Source organism: Rhopalosiphum maidis, chromosome 3, assembly GCF_003676215.2.
Source record: "Rhopalosiphum maidis isolate BTI-1 chromosome 3, ASM367621v3, whole genome shotgun sequence".
In the NCBI taxonomy this organism is placed as follows: domain Eukaryota; kingdom Metazoa; phylum Arthropoda; class Insecta; order Hemiptera; family Aphididae; genus Rhopalosiphum; species Rhopalosiphum maidis.
Window position 1 is genome coordinate 15,028,287 of NC_040879.1, and position 9,877 is coordinate 15,038,163.

Here is a 9,877-nt window from a genome sequence, read left to right on the forward strand (position 1 = left end):
AATTTATAATATTATAATATATTATTATATTTATTAAGGATTTACGCCCAGTAAATGATATATCCATTTAAAAGAAGAAAAAAATATAGAAAATATGTTGTTTTTTAATGTTCTTAATACTAGTTCAGAAAATAATCATAATCATAATATTATAAATACGCCTATTGTTGATAATGCATCATTCCACCCTGAAAATAATTTTGAAATCAGATATCAAGAAAAGAATTTTACTATTAATAATAATGATTTAAATACCACCAATTAAGTTTTGAATCTATTATTCCATTTCAATTCAACTTCATCAATTGTATTATTATTAATTATTATATTGCAATAGTATTTAAAAATAAAAATATAAGGTGTTACAAATATAAATATCACTCGTAATACTTTAGAGGCTTATACATACTGAAAATAAAATTTCTTCCAGACAGCTTTGATGTATAATTCAAAATAAAAAAAAAAGAATATCATAAATGTACTATTTCCTGATAATATTAAACCAGTTACTCTTGAAAATGGTATTATAAAAGAGATTACTGAAACTGACATTCCCAATATTATAAATACAGACAATAGTTTTTAAGATAGTAGTACAATTCCATTTTATGTTGATATTCAAATGTTATTATTAATAACATAATGAAATTTATATTTAAAAAGTTGATCAGGCATCAATTTTTCTTCAACTAATTTTAGTACAAAATATGAAGTATGTAACTTTCAAAGAATTAATAGCTTCATAGGCAGTTAAAGATAAATCAAAAACAACTAACTGGATTATTAAACATATTAAAAACTCATTCATGTCATTATGACTTGCCCACACTTAGGGCTAGTAACACAAATCCCATTATATTATTTATATTTAATAGTAGGAGTTATGAAAAACTGATATACTTATGGTGTTGTGATGAATTACATGATCCACTACCATTTCATAAGTTTACAAATGTTTCTAATCGATTAAAAAGTTCATTTAAATATTTTTCTCCGTTTGAATTTCAAAAAAAAGTCCCGATGCCTTTTACATTCCTGCTAATGGAAAAAACTGAGTTCAGGCAGTTATTATTATACACAGAACCAGTTATATTCAAAAATATTTTATCTTTGAAAATTTATAATCATTTTCTCACATTGCATGTTACTGTATCAATTTTGATTTCAAAGAAATTTTCTACATCTCATTTAGATTATGCTCAAAAATTACTTCAACATTTTGTATCCACATTTAAAATTATTTATGGTGGGCATCATATTTTACATAATTTACATGGCCTTTTATATATTGTGGATGATGTTAAAAAATTTAGTTGCTTAGATAACTTCAGTTGTTTTTCCTTTGAAAACTATTTGCAATAGTTAAAAAAATTACTCCAAAAGGATGATAAACCATTACACAAAATCCATTAGAAAATTATGGAATTAACCTAAATATTAGTAATATTGAAGCTGAATTTTTTTTTTAAAAGTTTGTGTCTCTGGACCTCTTATTAAAAGTTGTACAGTTTGTCAATACTCAATTTTGAAATTTAATGGAATGACATTTGAAGTACAAAATAAAGCAAATAATTGCTGTGGTGTAAACAATGGAAAAATCATAATAGAAAATATTTTTTATAACAAAGATATTAATGATTATGTCGTTGTTTGTAATGAATATTTGATCAAAAAATTATTTTACTCTCTTCCATGTTCATGATCATATTTAGGCACCTTTCAAGTCGCAAGACTTTCACATAGGAACATGTAGCATTGTGGCCAGTTAAATATATTATGCTAAATTATTATCTGTTTCTATTACAAAAAAATAATTCTATCTATGCTGTTTTACCACTTTTGCACACACAACAGGAGGAAAGACCACAGCTCTGTAACTTATAATACATACATCACAAAAATAATTAAATGTAAATAAAAGTATAAAAAACGTAAATTAGCAGCAAAAAAAGTAAAACGCTTAATAGAATTTTCTCCAAATGATATTAGACATATTGCGAACAAATCCAATGCAATTTCATAATCATTACAAAACATCCAATTATGGAATCACTTATATCAATATATTACATTGATACTTTTATTGGTTTGAATATTTTTGTTTTTTTAGATAATCAAATTTGGGAGACTTAAACATAATATTTCAACTTAAACTAATAAAAATACTAAACGTAGAATGCAATAAACAAATACAATTAAGTAATATTATTGACTACTACTATATGATAAATAAAATAAGAATTCAAATTATCCACTTTTATTGTGTTATGTGGATACTTAAATAAACAATTAAACTAAGATTATTGTAAATGTGTTATATCTCAGACAGAAAAATAATATTCTTGAAATAGTTTAAGGCTGTTAATTATAAAACACTAACATTTAGTAAAACATTTCATAAATGCTATGATAATATTTGTACACGTTACTGAAAAATTACTACAAAATTATTTGGCTGCTGATTTCATATTATCTTAACAACATATCAATATTATCATAATGTTAGTTAATGTTCAGTTATTAATAATTTTAAATATTCAGTGAATATTTTAACCCAATGATAATAATTATTATTATTATCTTCTGGTGTTTAGCAAGCAATCATTACAAGTCAATAAAACAATTATAATTATATTATATAATATAATAAAAAATTATCTTTTTAAATATGTATTTTAACAATGATTTTGAAATATGTGCGGTTATTAAAATTAATCAAACAAATGCAACTAAAATAATTATTTATTGACTCTCATATAGCATACACATTTTAAAGAATATAGATATAAAATATTGATCATTAAATAACCTATTGGAATATCAATATTTTCATTTATATTTATATTTTATAATCCAATATAAAAATAATAAAATAAACTTTAAACATAAAATGTACTTCATGTATCATCAAAGAAAATTAAAAATATAACTGGTGAGTATTATTATATATATTATAAATTATTATATTCATTACCTACATTATATATTATATTGGATTTGGAGTTATTGGAATGGAACTACTAGTGACCTGAGTAGTATTAGTCAAATTACAATAAGTTATGTTACTATTACTGTAACTACTACTACTCGTTGACTTCTACTCAATTCGTTGACTAACTTGTAAGATTTTTTAGGCATTTTAATTTAACTAATTATCATACTTACCAAAGACAAAATATGTTGACTGTTGAAATTCCGTACGCAATGAAATAAATATAAAATAATATTAACTGCTGACTGGTAGAGTATATAAGTACAGGTACAACTGTCAAATGACAAGCACCGAACGATAACGCATATCAGATTGGGTTACTTTTTCACGACCATGTCGACTATACCATAGCCCATAGGGTTTTTCAGACGAGCCACAATCACTTTAGATAAAAGTTAAATACCCATCATTAAGACTATAAATATCTCTATAGTCTTCACTATTCATAATACCTGTATAATATATATACAACATATTATATTCGAAAGTTTTCAGATCTCGTAGAGAATTATCTCATCACTGTGACCGTTGGCTTAAAACCATTTAAACATGTATACGATATAAATATATTGATATTACCCAATCGCACTAGACGATTTTATTATACATACTTTAAAAATTGAAACGTAAACATATTATTATTATATAATAACCATTTCTGATCTACAGAATATTAAAAATATAATAGGTACGTTTTAATATTTCTATTCCGTGATTAACAGTTCATATGATTTTAAATTAAACGAAAAACCGAAAGTGTGTTTAATACACGTCCAGTATATATCTGCTTTCATTCTGTTTAATGAAACAATCTGTATTTTTTCTACACGTGAAAAAAGAATATATTTTTAAGAAAAAATGTCAAGCTAACGGCCGGATGTAGGTATTGTATACGCATTTAATTGTATGAACACATAGTATGCATTATTGTTTCGTGTGTTCGAAAATCAATCACCAGGATGGGCTGTTATTTCAACACCATTGTATAATAGGACATTTTTCGAGGAAGTCTGCAGTGGCGTCCCAGAGGGGACGTGTTTGTTAACATTCAGTATAGACACCAATGGACAATGGACATATTATTTATATGACAATAATAAGTAGGCGGGTGTCTTCTAAAGTATTTTTTCGATCAAAAATAATTAATATTGGATTTAATAATATAATACATACGAATGTGGTATCTTTTAAATCGCATGCCCTTATATGATGAAAAAGAAAATGTACATTTGACTATGTGTTAATAGAGCGGAAATGCCTTCGTTTATTATACATTAAGTGTGGTTCGATGGGTACCATTATAATACCTACCCATATTGTAACATGAGTGGAATTATAATGCACCGCAAGGTCAGGCGAATATATTTCGGGTAGGCATTCTTTTCTCACCAAAGGTTAACACCGATCTCAACTGCGCATTAAAACTTTTTGTGTATTATGTTTTTATGTGAAGAATGCAGGCGCCCACTGTATATAATTTCCATGTACATAACCTTGGTGTTTGACCTATTCACAGGCTCACAGCAGTCTTGAAATGTGTTCTGCTTGTTATAGGAATGTGGCACAAAATGATTGTGGTGTGGTGTGGTGTTTGTCACAGTCGGCCCCGTGTGTGTTTGTTCAAAATAAAAATAGATTTATACGCTAACAATATACATACATATACAACACTAATAATATCATCTACGACACAGTTTTTCCTATATTTTATAATTTTATACTTTGTCTTATATCGGGTACTTGTGTATCTGCCATCTGTTTACGAGTATGATTTTGAAAAAAATTGTATGTAAAGCATTCGATTTGGAACAATTTCACATATATCAAAAAACGAAAAAAATATATGAATCGAATAATTATTAAAATGAGTGACAAGATGGTGCGATTCAAACTATTAAACGTTATCGATAGTTTTTATTTGTTTCTGTAAGAAATATGCACCTATTCTAATTACTTAATACTAAGATTTAGGACAAAAACACTAAAAAATATTTTTTATCAAAAGAGATGAAAACAGAAATACCATTAAAAATATTTACACAATTATTTAGCAAGCCATAGTTAATAAAAAATACACAATACACATGATGCCGTAATCGCTTTGCCGCCATATACACATTATACAGTACACTTTACTATACGTGAATATTACAATTGTCAGTTATAACTCAAGTTAATAATTTATTGATTTAGACCTATTTAACAATTTATGGTACACAATTATAATATTACCAACTTATATAATCAATTTATTATTTGTTACATTATTAAAATTGTATCAAAGGTATGTAATTTATTGATTTAATGAAATATTATATAATATTATTATCATTTATATTATATAGGTATATAACTTCTATAGAGCACATGACAAAAATACAAAATGTCGATTTATAAGGATAACGCGATTTTGTTTATGAATATTAAAAATAATGATAAAAACCGATATTATTGAGGACCAATGAGAGATGGCGAACTACACTGTTGACAGGGAACGCACGGGATGGTGCGTAAAAATTAAGTTGTCATCATACCTATCTATTTTGTCACGATTTTTAATACATAATATAACATTTTATGTGGATAGTATAGATATATAATACTTGGACATATCTATTAAGTATTCATTACTCTTTGTTTACTATATATATAAAATACTGAATAAATTATGATAATAATATTTGTATAGTTATTCTATTTTCATTTAGCACATTTTCATATTAGTATTTTACTTTTTACCTATCTGAGTGACCGGAAAATAAAATTTTTATGTTAAGTATTAACCATCTAATTTTAGCAAAACATTTTTTTAGCTCTCGCTCTCCATAAAATAATTCGAATCTAAATTTATTGAAATTATCTATCCGGATTATCAGAAATTAAATATGTAATTACCTATATCTATATTAAATTTTTAAATTATATAAGTAACCTAATTAGGTAGGTACCCTATAATATAAAAAATAGTTTTATTAAAACTGTAATCATACCAATATTATACGTCATTAGGATTTAGAAATTGTTGTAAATAAGATAAAATTCGAACAAACGGTTAATGTAAGTACTTGAAAGATTAATCAGGCCACGAACACTAAGATTTCGCTGACATTTATTTTATGTATAATAAAAATAACATTTATTATAAAAACAATATAATATACCGAGTTTAGAGTGTTATAGACTTGTACTAGGTATCTATATAAATGTATAATTAAAACAATGGTAATGATTAACAGAGAACTGCTTACTTCAATATTAATTATTAATCATTACCATAACTATGTATTTTATGTATATATATATATATATGGTATTATTGGTGATAGAGGCATAGAGCGGATATATTGATATATTATAAAATTTTTCAGTTTGCAAGTTTCTATATATTTAACGTTAGATTTTGTAACAGTGCGTTGGTCTACAGTGTTGACTATATATAATTTACATTCACGTCTCATATGACTATGTCAATACTTAATATCTAACGATTTGTTCGATGGTAGGGTATTTTAAATAATGTATAGATAGGTAGCCTACTGCTCCCTACTCGACACATTCCGATTTGTATACACAATACACATAAAAATGTAATCACAATGTAAATATTATATTGAAATATTGAAAAGATAAATAGGTAGTATAAAAAAAAATCAAAAAAAAAAATGGGGTTAGTATTTACATAATGTTATATTATTAAACAGGATGATTCTTTTATCATAAACAACTCATTATTTCAAAAAGTAATTATGTTTTTGAAACTATTTTTTACATTGTTTCAAGTTGTTAAAAAATCAAGGTTTTTTTGAAAAAATATATTTTTAAACATTTTTTATCCTTAATTTTTTTTAAGTTGTTTACTTTTTCTAATGACAATATAGAGTTTTAATTTCATATTCTTAAGCAGAATATTTTTCTGAGTATATCGATACATTTAGCCATTTAGGGCGAGTAGTTTATGAGTTGTTAGTATTTAAAGTTTTGATGCGCGGAGTGGAGTGATAGTGATTATGGCTACTCGCATAATGTTTGTTCACTACTCCACTTGTCTAAACTTTAAATACGTATAACTCATAAAATACTTGCTCTAAATTCGATTTTTATGTATTAAAATACTCAAAAAATTATTCTGCTTTGGAATATGAAATTAAAACTCTATGGTGTCTTCAAAAACTTAAAAAACTTAAAAAAAATTTAAGGATAAAAAATATTTAAAAATATAATTTTTTAATAAAAACGTTGATTTTTTTAACAACTTGAAAGTATGTAAAAAAATGTTTTTAAAAACATGAATACTTTTGGAAATAATAAGTGGTTTGTGATAAAGAATCACCTCGTATTGTTAGACAAAGTATTATTAATTAAATGTAAAGTATTGTGCTGTTGTGTCAACTGCTGAACTCCACAATAATAATTGTGCTTTAGTACCTTTTAATATAGAATATATATATAAATAATAATATATACTTATCAATTATTATTACTTCTAGATTTGAGGAACGGCAAACAATTAATAGAAACACTGGCTTTCAAAAAAATTTTACATGAGAATATTACACTTAATTGTCCTGAAATATCAATTCAAATGTATAATGATTTAACAAATAGACAGATTATAATATTTGCAAAAGTATTAAATATAATAAAACTACAGGTCCACAGGTCAAAAATATGTAAACACGCGATCAGTTTGTCTATAAATATGAGGTTCTTTCAAATTTTCGTGTAATTACTCGTAACCTTTTTGAACATTTACAAAAATGGCATTCCATATACATATATCTGGACCAAAAGTGATTATGCACAATAAAACAATTGCAGAAATGTTTGTAGATCAATTGAATAACAACGAAGGTCTTTTTGGTGTAAGTTATTTGATATTGTACGATGCATACGCATCACATATATAGTTCTTTACATGCATTTATAATATAATATATATATATATTATGTATTTTAGTATTGTTATATTTTAATGTTTATCAAATCAATGTATACAGCTCGAATGTTCCAACGGTAAAGATAACGGTTATCCAAAATTGAAAAAAAAACGATTTAGCAATGGCTACTGCATTTAAAAATCATGATTTTGGACACAGAGACGTCGTAATGATTACAGACTATGGCTCGTACGAAGCGCAAGTAGTTATGTTAGCTGGGCTTTTGATCGAAGCGACTATAGCTGCGTTGGATCACGGTTTAAGAAAAAGTAATAGTAATGATTTGATTTCGTACAATATTATATAGTTTGATTTGTTACGTTTTATTTGTCATTAACGATGTTTTATATGTGTCTTTATAGCGCTCATCAATTTATTTGTCTGACGACGCTATGAAATCAGCTTTAATGTCGTTCAAGCGGTGAGTGTTTAAATTAAATAAGTCAGTGAGATCAATGCATGAGTTTAAAAAAAAATATGGCTAATTTAAAGGTCATTAATGGAAGGACCTATTGAAAACAAATTTATAATCACTTCTCCTATATATTGGTACGCGGAAATTTTATTAATGATGTTCGGTATTCATTTTGACAAACTAAGTCTATTATTCTCTCGACCAATTCAACCACTGAACAAATACTTGATTCAATAGACAAATTTAAAGTAAGCAGTAAACACTATTATTTTTTCCTACTTTACTACCAACATTAAATAACCGCTTATATCTTTTAAGTTACAATATATTTAATATGTAAAATTAGGTTATAGATAACGCTAAATCGAATACATACTCTATATATATATACTTTACATATACACGCGTAACATAATAGTGCGTCATAGAATAGAATATCATACCTATTATACGATATGATTTACCTATGTTTATGTGTTATATAGCCAACATTTTTAATGACCGGTGTAGCTACTATCAATGAAATGATGTCCTGTCAAACGGCAAATATAATACCCAGAGTATAACGACATGCGTAGTTAGCGGGTCTCCGATGCGAGCTGATTTACAAGTGACAGTGGTAAACGATTTACTGCGGGGAAGAATACCGATCAAACAAGGGTACGGCGCATCTGAACAGGGTATTATAGCGGTTTGGTCGATGGATTCGGGTATAAGTACCGTCAGAGACGGATCTGTCGGGAGACCAGCGGCTGGTATAAAAATCAAAGTTAGTCGAAAAAAAATTGTGTGTCGTGGTTATTAAATAATAATAATAATAATAATAATAATAATGTTTTAAACGTCGTTTTTGATCGTTAGTTTGGAAACTGGCGAATGTGTTGGCCAAATACTGAAGGCGAAATTCGTATTAAATCGGTGTCCAACATGATGGGATATGTCAACAGCGACATGAAGAAAACGATTCGTCCGTACGACGAGGACGGTTGGTGCAGGAGCGGTGATGTTGGATACTATACGGACGATTGCTGTTTGATCATTGTCGGTCCGATTAAAGAGTTGATGATTTACAAGGACCGAATAGCTATTCGATTTGGAATTTTGATCGAAAACCGTGTGATATTCTTTAAATCGCGCCATTACATATACTTACATAATAATATATATTATATAAATGTTCATAGATCGCTCCGATCGACATAGAAACCGTTTTATTAAGTCATCCTACCGTACTCGATGCCCGAGTGATGGGCAAATACAGTGTTCATGGGGATTTGTTGATAGGAGTTGTCAAAGTCAAAAGTGGCACCCGACGTACTCGTATCGTATGTCAATGGTAGGATTCTACATTCATGGATAATAATTTGTCACGTCGAAATGTGTTTAGTTTCTTGTCAAGATTTTGATAAATATTTTTCAGATAGAGTAAAAGACTACGAGAGACTGCGTGGCGGTATTATATTTGTAGACGACGTGCCTAGATCTTTATTCGGTAAACTGAAACGAGAAGAACTTCTTAATCTCTTACAATAA

General features: G+C 27.0%; 1 pseudogene; it reads left to right on the forward strand.

The window, feature by feature from the left end:
* The first annotated feature begins 7,749 nt into the window (after positions 1–7,749).
* LOC113559972 lies at positions 7,750–9,877 on the forward strand (annotated as a pseudogene).